This window comes from Amphibalanus amphitrite, unplaced genomic scaffold (assembly GCF_019059575.1).
Source record: "Amphibalanus amphitrite isolate SeventyFive unplaced genomic scaffold, NRLGWU_Aamphi_draft 001007F_arrow, whole genome shotgun sequence".
In the NCBI taxonomy this organism is placed as follows: domain Eukaryota; kingdom Metazoa; phylum Arthropoda; class Thecostraca; order Balanomorpha; family Balanidae; genus Amphibalanus; species Amphibalanus amphitrite.
This window is the reverse complement of record NW_024882501.1, coordinates 55,000-71,229: the sequence shown is the minus strand read 5'-3', so window position 1 is coordinate 71,229 and position 16,230 is coordinate 55,000. Positions and strand designations below refer to the sequence as shown.

Here is a 16,230-nt window from a genome sequence, read left to right as displayed (position 1 = left end):
CCCAGACGGAGACAGACGCGACGTGGATGACGGAAACTGCACCCTCACAGGCTGACAGCGGAGAAGGATATTTAAGAGGAAGTGAAAAAGCAAGGGAGAGATGAAAACATTGAGAAAAAATATAAAGGAGATAAAAAGAAGACGAAGAGAAAGGAAAATGAAAAAGAGTGGAGGAAAGAGAAAGAGACGGAGACAGGAGTGAGAGTGTGAGTGGAAGAGAGAAAGAGAGAGAGAGAGAGAGAGAGAGAGAGAGAGAGAGAGAGAGAGAGAGAGAGAGAGAGAGAGAGAGAGAGAGAGAGAGAGAAAGAGAGAGAGAAAGAGAGAGAGAGAGAGAGAGAAAGAGAGAGAGAGAGAGAGAGAGAGAGAGAGAGAGAGAGAGAGAGAGAGAGTCATCAAGCACCTCACTCACATAGTCCGTCGGTACTTTGTTAGTGTCAGCTGATCACAGGCGTCATGTCACGTCAGCAGTACCAAATACGGTTAATTCCCGTACTGTCACCGCATTAGTAGCGCCCACCGAGGCTGTGCGGTGCCAGGTCAGCAGCCCCAGGGAGGGCCATGTCACTGATGGACGGATCGGCGCAGGAAACATGCCCCGCCGGCCAGCACACGACGAAAAAGGCGTTGGACCAGAGACAGTGGTGCCAGAATGGAGGGTGCGGTGGAGATACCCCGAGCGCGGACGAAAGGATGAAAGGGAGGAGGAAAGACGGCGATGAAGAAAGCAGAAATTGTGGGAAAAGATGCAGTATGACTTCGTAAAATAGTTTGAAATATGACAACTGCATTCATACTTCGTCGGGTAGCTTGTATTGTATCAAATCAATGACTTGGCCTCCCGAGTCTTACAAATCGCCCACAGTATATAACCAAATATCGCGCGAAGAGGCGGGACGTTCGACCTTGCCTCATTGCCCTCCCCCAGGCTGTCAGAACCAATCCGCCAGGACTGGCACTGACCACGAACTCATGACCAAAACCGCACCGTGAAACGGCCCTTGACCGCCTCCAACGGTCTCAAACGGCCTAAACCGCCTCCACCGGTCTCAAAAGGTCTCTTTTCGGCCCACCTGGCCTTCCCATACAAATGCCGAGCTGACTCGTCCCGACAGTCGTCCGCGGCACAGAGCGCCATATGGTCCTGTGGTCCATGGTCTATGGTCCTCTAGGTCCTTTCCACGGGGCGACAAGGTTAAACACTAGACATGTCATCCAATAGGGCGAGTCGAACCTCTAGCAGAGCGAACGAGGCGAGTTAGACCGATCCTCTCCCAGAACAGGTGGGCGTTTACACCAGTCCTTCCCCAAGGGCAGGTGAGGTTTCGCAATTCTATCGAGGCCACCGAGGCGGTTCGGGAGACTAAATTGCCAGCGGTCGGTATGGCACCCGATAGCGCTTATCGAAAGTGCGCGACCTGAGTGGTGAAATTGTTATTTGCATTGCTCTGGGAGATATCCAATTCGCGATAATTCCTAAATTGAATTGATTTCGAGCTTACGTAAAGGTCAATGTGTTTCGATCAGACTCGTCTGATCTTGAACTAGCTGCTAAGAGGTAACGTGACTAAAATTCCCCGACTTCCCTGAACCCCAATATCGCCGTTTGCGATGTGGTGAAGCCTTTCCGAGTTCCCAACGACCCCGTCGGCAGTGACAGCGGTCCCCGGGCTGGGGCCGATCGCCAGCGGCGAGGGACGACGGCGCCACGTGGAGCCGCCCCTCCACACCACCGTGTACGCGAATCGATCCCGTCCCGGCGGCGCCGCAGGGCAGACAGGGGACCGGTGCCCTTCGCAGCCCTCCGCAGGCGGCCGAGCGACCGCCGCCGCAGGCCAGAGCGATCGCGGCGCCGGCCAGCTCCCAATGCAAACTAGTCTGCTCATCGACGCGGAGGCTGAGCACACACTCGACGATAGTGAACCCGACCAGCGCGGGGTTATTGCATTTGTCGACAAACGGCTCTATTTGTCGCGTCGACCGCCGGCGTCTGTGTGTGTATGCAGAGCGGAGAGACGCCGGAAAGCGCCGGTCGGGGTGAGCTGGATGGGGAGGTCAGAGAATAGAGTGCACGCTCCCATGTGGACAGGCCGCCAAATTCCCGGCTATTCCCGCAGGCATTAGTGGGCTTACCGGGCTGTGTCTGCATAAGGGAAACACAGGAATCTCTTCTGCAGACGCATTAGCGAGCTTAGCGTTATATCGCTTTGGGAGCCGGTGACAGCCCTGGGGGACCTGGCGACCCCTGTGTCGGAGACGGGGGACGAGCGGAACGGAACAGGGAAGGGATGGAGGGAGACCCACACAGCGGCCAGCCGCCGACGCGCGCCGCGGCTCACAACAATCCATCGCCGCCCCAATCGGTAGCTAATGCCGTGAAAACATTACCGGGCACGAACTGGTGCCCTGCGGTACGCCGCCCTCGCCCCGCGGACTGATCGAACGACAGTAAAGTCAGAGGAGGGAGACTCGAGCGGAGTGGAGTCATGAATCAGTGACTCACCTGTCCAGACGGTCAGGCTCCACTGCCATCGACGCCCGTAGGAGTCGATCGGTCCGATTGTGACGCTGTCGGAAACGATGGTCTGGTATCTGAATCAGTTCCTTTCTCAGAACTTTTGGTCGTAAAATAATACCAATCTTTCGCTGTCCCTGTCAGACTTGCTACGTATCTTCTGTTGCTTAAATTTCTGTTTGTTTGTATCACTTCAAGTTCAAGTGCACATCTTCAATCTCTTACCACACAATGCCTCACACATCTGTTCCAAAAGGTGCACACGTACCTCAGGTCCAACGAACCGTCCATTCACACCGGCCTCCACCGCACGCCGTCCTCGCCACCCGCCCACTCGACCGAACACAACCGCCCACCACGCCACGCCGCCGAGCCGGCCGTGCTGCCGCCGCCGTGCCGGCGCCACGCCGCTCGGCGCCGTAGTGGCCTCCGACGAGAGGCCCGCCGCCGCCGGCGCGACGATCTCGAGCGGTCGATAGGTCCGCGTACGCAGGGCCGGCGCCACCGACACCGACACTGACTCCGTACCACTGTCTCTGTCACCAGCTCTCCCGCTGCGGCTGGTGCTGACACCGGCTCCACGCAGTTGCGACTGCCGGCGACGCGGCGCCGGTCCCCAGCCGCGGAGACCGCCATCGGCGCGCTGCCATCGTCAGGGTGTACGGCTAATGGATTGTCCCAGATGAACAATCACATCGTAGATCAGTGCTGTGGACGGCTGCGAGTGGCCGCCGGTGCTTCATCATGGTTTGGTTGACTGGAAAATGCGTCCTCGGACCGTTCTCGGCCGGAGTCGGCCTCACAATAGCGAGGGGTGCGTTTACCCAGCGTCAGACTGAGTCAATCCGGGGCTCTGACGGCGGGGATACCGTCTCAATGGCTCGCTGGGACATTCAGATTGTGAGTTTACGACCTTCACCGAGCTATCCGTTCCTGGGAATTTATATGCAAACTTCAGGAATTGGGTACTTGACCAGAAGTTGGACGACGTGCTACACATGATTTGACCCGAAAATCGTAAGGTCTGCCGAACGTTACCGGCACCTTAGACCCCATCTAATGGGTTTTTCATGGTCCGTCCGTCCCGCCCTGCCTTCGAGAGCATTCCACAGCTACCCCGCCCTTTGAGGCGTGGCATAATATTGACAGAGTTTGACAGTCGGGCGGCCGGGACCTCAGCGGACCTCGGAGGAGGCCGCGCGGCGACCGTGGCGCCACCTACATCACCGTGAGATGAGCGCCAGCCCGCGAGACGTCACCTAAACTGCCGCAGGGCATCCGTGTCTTCCCACGGGACAGGTAATGGCCTGTGACGGGCCACCACGCCCGCTGAGAGCCCATACGGCGCCGCAGGAGGAGCCGTGTCACCACACACGGCGGAACTAGGTGAAACGGGATCCGCACGGCGTTCCACACTGCACACCTCCAGATGTCATGTGAAGTGTGAAGTGTAATTGTGGGTGGGCCGGCTAGAGGCATTTGATGAGACGTATGTATGTAGATGTCGGGATTTACATTTCAGGACAGTGCGTGGGAGGGCTATCGAAAAGATAACCCATAGGAATAGGAACGGCAAAAATTGAAGAATAGATAGGCATGCCACGTAGAAACAGCTCAGCTGAGAGCTAAGCTCACTGGAATATCAATGGATCTCGTATCGCCAGTCATTTTATGCAGAGATCGGATCGACAAAGGCTTCGTCTGGCTGCCAAGATTCACACCTGCAGTGTCAACACTGTCGAATAACTGAATGGGCCTGCATTAAACCAGAGGCAGGTCCGCAACCATGGCTCACATTGTGTCGAACGGCGGAAATGTTCTGCCTATATGCTAATGCACGCTTCAGCCTTCACGTGGCTCGAGTCACCAAAGCCCGAGCACCGATGCCGTCAGGATAAGCGCCAAAAAATCGCCGACAATTGGCTTGATTACCATAACAAAGAGCGCGTTTGGCGAAAGACCGACCACCCGCCGAATGGAACGTTTGGACAGGTACAGTGACGCAATCATGGGCGGATCGGTTACAAATGAGCACCCCAGTGTCAAACACCGGTCATCAGACCTGCCCAAAACGCGACACCCGCGCACCACCATCGCCAGCGCGCACGAAAGGACCGCGGTCGGCTCGACGTTCTGATTTGTCATGGCTCCAAAAGAAGAACGCCCAACCGTCATACCACGACTATAAGTTACAGATGGTTCCGGCGATATTTCAAAACGAGCTTGGTCAGGACACGAAACAGCCCAGCGGGACACGGGCCCCAAATGGATCGACACGAAAAAAGCCGACCGATGCCTTTGCCGGCCTTCAAAATGCCACAACACACGACAGTGACGAATGCGGGAAGATTACGAGCAGATTGAATGTGTTGCCTGTCGGTGTCGCAGCCTGCTATCGCTGCGGCTGCCGCCGAGGTCCGGCATGGAACTCATGCTAAGGGCGCCATTATTTCTGCCACTGTCGACCAGCGCATGAATCACCTTCAAATCGTCCACACCATCTCTCCTGGTAACAAATCCAACCACTCGCTGAATTCAATCGTCAATGGCTATCAACCGTTCATTCATATTTCTCCTGCCAGCGCGTCTCGGCGGTCAGGCGAGGCCACCGGCCGGCACCTTCACACTACGAAGGCGGGCCCGCGGCAGCCCGGGTACACTCGCCGGCCGACCGGACCAGCATTGAATGACCCAAGGTGAACAGGTCTGACGTCGGCTGGTGAGACGAAATAACACCACGGAGAGCTACGGACGACGGAACCACACAGCGACAGAGACGGAGAGAGGAATCAAGCTGTGGCGGCTCTTCCGAGTAGCAAACGTACGGCTTTGATCGTGTTTTGTCCCACGGGCCGTTTTTTCGCTGTCTGCTGTCCACTGAAAGCTGGTGACGATGAGTGAACTAACACTAAATATCGTGACAGAGTCAGAACAGAGTTGAAGAGGCCAGTTTTTACGACCACGTGACGCGTATTTGCTAAAGCTACAAAGGCACCCGAGTTTTTCTTAAAAGCTATCTGCAAAGTTTTGTTAGCTCGAGCGCTTCCTGTAAAGTGCGACACGGGTTGAGAAAACATTCCAGTGAAAACTTTGCCGCAGGGGAAATCGGCGTTCTCCAAACAAAGCCAAGGGGTCAATGCCAGAGCTGCGTGCGTGTGCGGGGAGCGTGTGCGTGATTGATAAATCAGCCCACTCGCTCATATCTCTATGACAACTTCGCCAATCAGTCAGCGTCGCCCGGGGGCACCCACTGAGACGACCGACCGACCTCCACCGCCCGAGGGCAGACTTCCGAGAGCGCCAATAGCAGGAACGCCTGGGGCGGGTTAGTTAGACCGTCCGTCGTCAGATGTCAGGCCTGTCGGTCGGTAGCGAAGACCGGTATCACCAGCTGCCGTATGCCCGTTACCGGGCTTCTGACACGGATCAGGGCCAAGCAGCTCTGTCACCGAGCTCTGACACCTGCACCCCTCTTCCCCTCCTCCTCTCCCTCCCCAGTCCCCATCCCACCAGCCACCGAGCCGACCCACAGGCGACGAAAGACAGCGAGCGGTGCGCGTGTGAGAAGGAAGGCACGCGCGGCGGGGCGGTCTCCTCCGGGGCCGTCTCGTCATGCATGGATGCAGCAGGTGTCAGTGCGCCACTATGCAGGAGCGGCGCGGCTCCCTTGGACGACTGAGAGCGCCACGGCTGAGTGGAGCTGCTGAATGATTGGCCGGACGGCACAGAGCGAGGCAGCTGATTAATGAGAGGCTCTGGCAGAGGCGGATAACGCACGGGGTGACGCACGTGCCAACAGTGTGATGTGACAGGGTGGTAGGAGAAAGTCACCAGTGCCTGGTGTTAGGAAGTGTTAGTGGATCGTGTGCCCGTTGCCTCCCCTCGGCGCGCTGCTGGACGCGCCTCTGCGGGCCGCCTCCCTCTGAGCGCGCCGCTGCGACCGGCGGCGCGGGGTCACGGCCGCAGCCGGGGGCGGCGGTCATTCGGAGCCGGGGAGCCGCCACGCGCGGGTGCTGCTGTGCTGCTGCTGCTGCCGCTACTGCTTGTGTAAGCTCCAATACACCTACCAAATGGAGACGCTGCCTTTGGCCTAACATTGGCGCGGTCAAGGTAAGCTCATTTACGCTCCCTACATTTAAGTGATGTTCGGTTAAACGGTAACCGTTTTAGCAGCTCCTATGTTATCGATTCACGATACATGAGCCTTAAACCTACGACCTGAAATTTGGGAAAGTTGCAGTCGTTTTTGACACGGCTTTTGCTGATTTCCGGTCGATTATAGTTGGTGTATATCAAATCACGTTGAGGCACTGGCAGCGTTTGCAACTCATTAGGCACAGATAGCGTGGTCGTTTACGACACGTTTTTTTTTTCAAATTATCTGGTTTTGTTATTGCATAACGTATCGTTGGTCGATACGATGATAGGGCATATATAGCGTAGTCGTTTTACGACACGATTTTCAAATTACCGGTTTGGTCATTGCATACCGTATCGTTGGATGATACGATCATATTTATTAGTCGTCGTTCATACACTGCCCAAAATGTCGAACGAACTGTACTCAAAAATTCACAGCACAACAAAATTTAGCGGTCGCGAGGAGGAAAATTGGGAAACGTGGATTTTCCGTTTTGAGACGCGTTTTGGTGACTTGGAGAAGACAAAACTAGCAACTGCCCTGCTCGACTTGCTGGATGGTGCTGCTTTGGACATTTGTGGGAAGTTGGACAAAGGAGCCAGGAGCGACTACAAGGAACTTAAGGGGGCCCTACAAAATAAATTTGGGTCTGGCTGCGACACGCGACGGGCTCGGGCTAAGTTGCGTTTTATCCGTCAACTGCCTGAAGAGAATATAGAATCATTCGCTGATCGCGTCCGAAAACTCACAGGCCTGGCACACCCGGGGTTATCCAGTGAACAGGTGGATCATATAGCGCTAGATCACTTCCTGTGTGGTCTGAGCGATCTTAAGCTTCAAGAGAAGCTGCACAATGACCACACTGTGCTGTCGCTTCAAAAAGCGGAGGAAGTTGTCCAGAGACTTTGGGAAAAGGACCTCACTCTCGCCATTATGCGGGCGTCCGCTGGTCATGACACGACGGTGGCAATTTCGGCTAAAGAAACTCAACCCATTGAGGGTGGACAGGCACCAGATATTCTGACCATCCTTGGAGAACTCCGGAGTGAGTTGAATGAAATGAAAGTCCAGGTGACCGAGCACTGCAAACCAACCGACAGTAAACGAGGCGTTTGTTACCTGTGTGGCGATACCGCCCATTTCAAACGCGATTGTCCGCGGTTTTCAAACCGACAGAAACGGACAACACGGTCCTTTGCCCCGAGGGCAGCACCGAGCGCGATTCCGCCCGGTATTTCCTGCCACGGTTGCGGAAGGCACGGCCACGCGCTTCACGAATGCTGGAGAACGCCAGTCACAGCAGGGGGCATCGCTCCCTCGAGCCCCGCACGCGATAATTCTGGCGCTGTTGGGAACACTACAGCAGTGCCGGGTCAAGAAGCAAGCCCCAAACGCGCTTCAGTGATCAAAATCGAAGTCGAAGGACGCAGTGTATGGGCCCTCGTTGATTCCGGAGCCGATGCGTCAATGATTGGACAAGAATTCGCCCGAGCGGCTGTACAGAAAGGAGCGTCCCACAAAGGAAATTTTGGAACAATAACGCAGGCAAACGGGCAGAAAATACAGGTCAACACACAAGCAGAAGTGTCGTTCTCGATACAAACCTCGCAGTTCATCCAACCTATGCTGGTCATTCCAGGCTTGATCTACCAGGTCGTTCTAGGCCGAGACTTCTGCTGCCAGCACAAAACAGTGCTAGATGACAGGGCAGGGGTTTTCAGAGTGGGGAACGTCGATATTCCTTTACCAACATATTCTGAGTTACGACCGCTACGAGCAAGGGTGGTCACTTGTGCCTCAGTCACCATCCCCGCTAGGTCTCAGACCCTCGTTCAGGCCGAGGTCGAGATCCCAGATGGAGGCGTTAAAATCACTAAAGAAGCCACTTGGGAGGGTGTTCTAGAACCTCACTCAGTTGAGAGCAGCCAAGAGTGGAGGGTCCCTCGTTTAGTTACAGAAGTGACGAGCGAGGCAACCGTGCCGATTCAGGTCGCCAACATCGGGGGCAAAGCAGTAACGATCCCTCCAGGCACAGAAATCGGTACACTGTACTCTATTCAAGAAAATGGCAAGGGTATGTACGACGTCCCGAGCTCTTCAGCGGCTTCAGCTGAACTCAGTGCAGGGACGCTCGATGATCTCTTAAGCGAACTCAAACTCGAGTCTACTGCCCTTTCAGAGAGTGGCAAGACCTCGCTAACACAACTTGTGTCACGATACCAGGATATCTTCAGCACGGGAGAGTCCGACATTGGAAAAACAAAGCTTCTACAACACCACATCGAAACTGGAGGCGCGGCTCCGATCCGACAAAGGCCACGACGGATCCCAATGAAACTAAGAGAAGAGGTGGAAAGACAAAAGGAAAAGATGTTGAAAGAGGGAATAATCGAGGAGAGTTCCAGCCCTTGGTGCTCACCCATCGTTCTGGCCAAGAAAAAAGACGGCAGTTTCAGATTCTGCGTCGATCTTCGAGCAGTGAACTCTGTCACCCAAAGTCTGCCAGTCCCTCTCCCGAGGGTGGATGACAGCCTCGACAGCCTCGCGGGAGCAAGCCTGTTCTCCACCCTCGACATGGCCTCGGGCTACTGGCAGGTTGATGTCGCTGAAAAAGACCGAGAGAAAACCGCTTTCAGCACGGGAAAAGGCTTGCACCACTTCCGGTCCATGCCTTTCGGCCTCAAGAACGCTGGAGCCACGTTCCAACGACTGATGGAACTAGTGCTGGCTGGAATGGACTCAAAAAGCTGCCTGGTGTACATAGACGACATTATTGTCTTCGGAAAGGATCAAGACGATCATCTCAAGAACCTGGAGGAGGTCTTCCAAAGGATCAGGACAGCAGGGATGAAACTTAAGCCAAGGAAGTGCTGTCTAGCCCGCGACGAGGTAGTATTCCTCGGACACAAGGTGGGGAAGAGCGGTGTGGAGCCAGACCCAGCAAACATAGAGAAGGTGCGTCACTGGCCTCGACCACAGAAAGCCGAAGAGCTGAAGAGTTTTCTAGGGCTCGCAGGATACTACTCGCGATTCGTGCCCAACTATTCTGACCTCGTGCGACCCATCAGAGAAGCTGCTGAGAAGAAGGGAGAACTGGAATGGACAGACGAGCTCATCAAAAGCTTCGAAAACGTCAAGACCAAGCTGACATCCCCTCCGATCCTGGCTCTACCGACATGCAAAGGGGAGTTTAGGCTTGCAACCGACGCCTCGAACACTGCGGTGGGAGCGGTGCTCTCAGAGACGCTCGATGGCGAAGAGAGGGTAATTGCATATGCCAGCAAAGTCCTCAGCAAAGCTGAACGACGGTGGCCCGCATACGACAAGGAGCTGTGGGCCATCGTGTGGGCTGTCAGACATTTCCGGCAATACCTCGCGGCCACCAAGTTCACTGTCCTGACAGACCACAAACCGCTCAAAAACGTCCCAAAATCTATCAACGTCGACGGCGATGCCACCGGTCGGAGAGGTCGGTGGGCCATTGAGCTCAGCACATACGATTTCATCGTTGAGTACCGAAAAGGCTGCGACAATGGAAATGCTGATGCTCTGTCGAGACCTGTCGCTGACGTCACTGACTCCACAGCCGAGACGGAGGCCAAAGAGCTTCTCGCAGTCGACCACCAGGGCGGTCGAGAAGACATCCCCCTCGAAAAGCTACAATTGCGACCCCTTACTGGGTGAGGTCAGAAACTGGCTGGAAGCAAAGAAGCTCCCTTCTAAAAAAGAACTGCAGAAGAAGAACAGCTCACTACGTAGCATGGCTCGATTTTTCGACCAGCTCACGATGGAAAACGGGATTTTGAAGCTAAGGCGACATGGCAACAGCTCAGTCATTGTCCTTCCAAAAATCTATCATGAGACAGTCCTGAACATGCTACACGACGATGAGGCTGCTGGTCATCTGGGAACCGACAGAACTCTCGAGAGAGCAGCAACCAGGTTTTTCTGGCTGGGGATGAGCGGGGACATCGCCCGCTACTGCGAAACTTGCGAGACCTGTCAACGACGCAGTCGCCCAGCACCACAGATGCAAGCAACTCTCCGAACCGAATCCTATTCGAGGCCATTTGGAAGAGTGGCTATCGATATCACCGAGATGCCGATGTCGGCTCGCGGTAATAGGTACGCTTTAGTAGCAATGGACTACTTTACCAAATACGTCTTTGCCTACCCCATGCAGAACCAGACAGCTGAAACTGTATCTGACTGTCTTCTGGACATGGTATTGCGGCAAGGGGTGCCAGAACGCCTTCACAGCGATCAAGGTCGCCAGTTTGAGTCTGCGGTCTTCCAGTCCCTGTGCAAACGACTAGGAATCGAAAAAAACTCGGACATCACCCTATCGGCCTGAGAGCGATGGCATGGTGGAGCGCTTTAAACCGCACGCTCAAGGACATGTGCTCGAAATTTATCAAACCTTGCGGATCTGATTGGGACGAACATTTGGCTTTCCTCACCTTCGCATACAACACGTCCAAACACTCGGTGACCGGATTTACCCCATTTTTCCTGGTGCATGGGTATGAGGCACGCCTGCCAGTTGATGAGCTTTTCAACCAGAGGCGCGAGGTGTCGATGGTCGACACGCATGTCGAAAACAGGCTGCGCCAACTCAGAGACGCATACACCAAGGTTCACGAAAACATCAACAAAGCCTCCAACGACATGACAAAAACACAAAACGAGTCGGCGCGAGAGGTTGAATATGTGCCAGGTCAAAAAGTGTGGGTGAGGGACCATACGGCTCACGTCGGAGGTAAACGTAAGCTGGCCCTTCATTACAAAGGCCCTGCGACCATTTTAAGAAGGCACGGTCCGGAAGGAGACGGAGTCACCTACAAGGTCAGCATGCCCGGTGGTAAGGAGACCAACGTTCATCACAATCATCTGAAACCTATGAAACTTCGGAGGAAAGACGATTCCGCCGAACGACCAGTTACACCCGAGCAACACGGACAGCGGACCACTGACGAGACTACGCCTGACGAACACAAACAAGGGACCGACGAGCCCGTATCTCAGGACTCTAACATCATTACGAAGAATAGTCCATTCATACACTTTTTGCAGGTGCCCAGTGACACGGCTGTGGAACAAACGCCACAACCGACGAGCACATACGTCACACGATACGGGAGAGTATCCCGGCCTCCGGTAAGATACCCCGCTCTGTAAATAGGTACGCTTGTTGAAACGACTGCATTAAAAACCGTTGTCAAACTCTCTGCATCTCTGTGTACTCCGGCACGGTACCTACTTTTTATAAGCATACACACGTCAGACTTGTTCGATTGTGTGTGACCAAAGTGTGCGACATGTTCTGAGCCAATGTATCATCGGCAGGCCTGAACCTCGAGGGGGTGAAGCGCGAGGTGGCGTCCCACCGCTGAGACGCAGGTGCGGCGCTCGATTTTCGACGCCATCACCAGCGCAGACGGCAGACGTCAGCAGCGCCAGATGTCGCCAGCGCAGCCGTCACCAGGCGGACGTCACCGGAGCGGACGTCACCGACTGCAGCGCCGCAGACCGAGCAGCTGATGCCACTGCTGCAGCTGATCGCGGCCGATCGCGGTCGAAGCAGCAGTTTCGTCGCGTTGTTTTATAGTGCAAAGAATAAGGGACATTTTATTTAGGGGGGAGGTGTGTTAGGAAGTGTTAGTGGATCGTGTGCCCGTTGCCTCCCCTCGGCGCGCTGCTGGACGCGCCTCTGCGGGCCGCCTCCCTCTGAGCGCGCCGCTGCGACCGGCGGCGCGGGGTCACGGCCGCAGCCGGGGGCGGCGGTCATTCGGAGCCGGGGAGCCGCCACGCGCGGGTGCTGCTGTGCTGCTGCTGCTGCCGCTACTGCTTGTGTTGTAAGCTCCAATACACCTACCAAATGGAGACGCTGCCTTTGGCCTAACACTGGTGAAAGCCCGGGGTGTGGCGGAATTCGTAGAGGACATCTTCAGATTGGGTTCAAATATCCCACGATACACGAGAGATAACACGAGTGCAAAGAAACTAGTTCGAGCGGAGCTTGAAGGTCAGCTATAATTGAGGTCCAATAAAACTGCTGCAATGGAATTAGGATTTACGGTCTCAGAAATCAACGCCAGAAAGTGAGATGAAAACAAATAACTCCAGAGACGCGCGAAGCTGCAGCCAGTAGCTCTAACGGAGCACCGTCCAGGCCCGGCCAGGGCTCCACTGAATCTAACACAGATTCCCCAGTCCCCCCCCCCCCCCCCCCAGTGACCCTTTACGCAGAATGAGACGCCCGGATCCCACCCGACTCGATATCCCCTCCATCAGAGCGGCGTCGTCCATCGTTCCGCCGGCGCCTCACTAAGAGCAAGCGCGCGACAGTTGCCACATTAAATAGGCCGTGGCGCAACGGGGCGGCTTTATGAGACAGCTCGGCGGGTCTGGGTTCGCTCTGAGGCTCACTGAGGTGATGGATAAACAGCGTGAGCTGCCAAACCCGCCCCCGCCGCCGTGGGGCATCAGCGGCACGCGTCAGACGCACAGTGACGCACTCAGACGCACGGTGGCGCACGGCAAACGCACAGCGACGCAGACTCGTCAAACGGCTTTCCTCTGCAACGATGCGGTGGCTTTTTGAGCTCAGAGTAGTTTCTATGCATGGTTATAGATGAGACGCTTAGAAAGACAAAACGGGAGGCGACTGTAATCTACGGTGTGTGTTTGCGTTCGATGACGCGCGGGTTTATCGGTTATCGAGCCTGGGACGTTGTTGATGGCGTCAGCCATCAGCTCTGACGCAACATTTGTCCAGCTATTGACCGGCCCTCAGCACGTCCCGTTGGCAACGCCACTTGGTAATCGGCATCTGTCCATGTGGGCCCAGCAACACCCGAGACCACAGTCGCTACTGTGCAGTTGTATTCCCGTCAACCATGGCCATATTTATGCAGCTGTGTGGCTACCTAAGCATGTCACACGCTGTGTACGCCACCCTCAACACTCCCATCGCCATTCGTCACGGTGGAAAACATGGTGAGCATGGTCGTAGTTCGCCTCTTCGGTTCCTCACAGCACCACAGTTACCATGACGTACACCTGCACGACCCTGCACTTGAGGTGCCGGCTCAACGCCCCTGCCTGCCCTTGCGGGAGGCCAATTAACACCGAGGCCACTTGAAGTGATTTGTGTGATGGTTAATCGTCGGTCACTCCCCCCGCAGACACTCCAAGTCGGCGTGGCTCGGCTTTAGCCCCGGGCTCTGTCTGAGCGTCCACAAAATCTGCACGATCCGGTCAGACGGGTCCATAAAGTGGTCTTCACAAGACCATGGCGATGCCGTCGTGTTGGGTGAACGTCTCACCAGCGGGAGGCAGCTCAGCTGCCTCAAGATCGATCCCTAGCCCGGGAACATCTCCTCGCAGCGCGGATCAGCGCCATATCTCGTCCAACTCGCGCCATTTAGCGCGCACTACGAGCGACGGACGTCGTTTGGGGCGGCGTAGATCACCGAGGCCCGGCCGCGTAGATTTTCCTTTCGCGTAGATCTCCCTCCGTTCCGCCCGGTTCCGGTCAGGGCGCGGAGAGACGCGTTCCGGTCCGGTCAGCCCGGCTGATGGTGTCCGTCGGAGATTCTGCCGTGTGTGGGATGTAACGGTGCGGCGATTTCACGCCCGGCGACGACCGAGGTGGCGAGATACGGCGTGGCGCCAGCGAGCTCCGGTGGGGCAGCTTTGCGAAACGAGGTCACCGCGGTTGGGTGCGCTGTGCCAATCGTCGTGTCGTGGCCTTCCTCCTTCCGTCGCCGCCGCCAGCTGCAAGGACAATACCACCCCCGTCGCCTCCGGGCGGGGGCGGGGGCGGGGGCGGTGACCGCCCAGGGCCGGCGACGCTCCGCTCCGATGACTCCGCGAGCTTTCACGCACGACTGCCCGAGCTCGCCCCGACGTGGTGCCGTCCGAGTGAGCTCCAATCGCTGCACCTCAGACGGGAGTGGGACACCACCAGCCCCCTCGGTCGCATCAATCCTTCCGGAAACATCAGTAACCCATGGCTAGCCTTGTCTACCTTGGTGGTCTGCCTCCCTGCAGTCCACCCCGCCCCTCCAACAGGTCTCGGCACTAGCGTGCGGTCAGCGGCCGAGGCCGCCGCATACCACGCACCGAATCCGTCCGGGTGGCGTGCGGGGCCATCGTCTGCCAGCTAAACAAGGCGCGCGCCGCTCGGTATGGCTGTGCGGTTATGTTGTCTGCGCCGGTCGGTTGGAGCGCCGGGCAGGCATAGCGCCGAGCAGATCCTTTCCTGAGGGCTGGGACGCGGCCGGGGCCCTTTTGCAGTGGACAATGACCGGCATGGCGCAGCGGGCGCACATCGCAGCCGCCCACAGGTGTCTGCGCGAGAGCGACGCAACGAAACCGGTGGGTCTGGGGAGGGGAACATGGGAGGGGTCGAGGAGGGGCGGCGCGCTGCGAAGGCGCTGCCGGATGCGGTTCCATTGTCCTTGGCGCACACGGGCACGGTGGGTGAGCAGTAAACCAGTCACAGCGCCGGATGCTTGGATGCGCGAGCACGCAACCCAGCGTAAAGGGGCGGAGTCGGGGTGAAGCAGAGAACCCACAAGCCGGCAGCGTAGTATTTAGTGGCTTGGACTGAACAGAGCACGTCCTTCTATTTTAGACTCTTTTCAACTCGCTCAACCTGGACGAAATAGAACAAAGCGACGGTTGAGTTTACGCAGTGATGAGAGAGCTCACGCAAGAGTAGACACCCACACTTTCCGTGCGCAGCCGTGATTGTTTTCTGAGTGGAGCAGATTCGTTTTCAGTTCCATTCGACCCCGAATTAGCGCGGCTCGTTAATATTCATGACACTGGCCGGCGGCCGGGAGTTTGGTCGGCAATTATAGACGGATAAGGACAGGAGAAAGGTAGGCTGTCGGGCATCCCAGCCGCACGCCACACACAAAAACTGCCAAGGACAGAGGATCATAAAAAGTGAAAAGGAGTTCACTCAGGGACAAGCGAAACAGAGGAGCAGATACTTCAACAAATCGTCCAGCGGCCATCTTCACAAATTCCCCATTCCGTATGAATGACTTTCATCGGGCCGATGCCGCGAATCGTTCCATCTAATTTCTCCCATAAATATCTGAGTCGACGTCCGCGCCGCTGCGGAGCCCGAGAACCGAGCCGGGATGACCGAAAGCCATCTGACCTTTGTCAACGACGACAGATCGGCCGTTTCTCCGAAGCCGGCGCAGAATTCTGTCGGCCGCCCGTCCCGCTCGCCCATGACTCTCAGTTGATGGCTGGATCTGTCGATTACTCGCCGCTGCCGCCATCAGAGGTCATGACCCGTTGGCCGCCGGCGACAGGTCACTCCGACGGGGTCATTCCGAGCGACGACGTCTGACGTCATCACCATCGATAACGACGTCGACGGAAAAGGTCACGGCAGTGCGGGGTCACTCACACCAGCGTCATGAGGTATGTGCGACTGTCACCACCGCGCCGCTCGCCTCGTCCGTCACGCCGCCCGTCTCTTCCGTCACCATCCGTCGACGGGCCGTCAGTCGTCACCCGTCACGTCACGGAGGGCGGATGGCTGTCGTCG

The 16,230-nt window shown here is 56.5% G+C and overlaps 1 protein-coding gene across 2 annotated transcripts in view; it reads right to left on the bottom strand.

Moving 5' to 3' along the window:
* Window positions 1-16,230, bottom strand: part of LOC122369121 (pneumococcal serine-rich repeat protein-like) — an 87,417-nt gene that overhangs the window by 24,759 nt on the left and 46,428 nt on the right. The window contains exon 1 of one of the 2 annotated variants that reach the window (XM_043343565.1): window positions 2,501-2,821. The exons of the other annotated variant lie outside the window; for it this stretch is intronic. The gene's annotated coding sequence lies outside the window, so the exon portion shown is untranslated. Of the gene's footprint in view, window positions 1-2,500; window positions 2,822-16,230 lie in introns of those variants that run through there. 2 annotated transcript variants of the gene reach the window in all.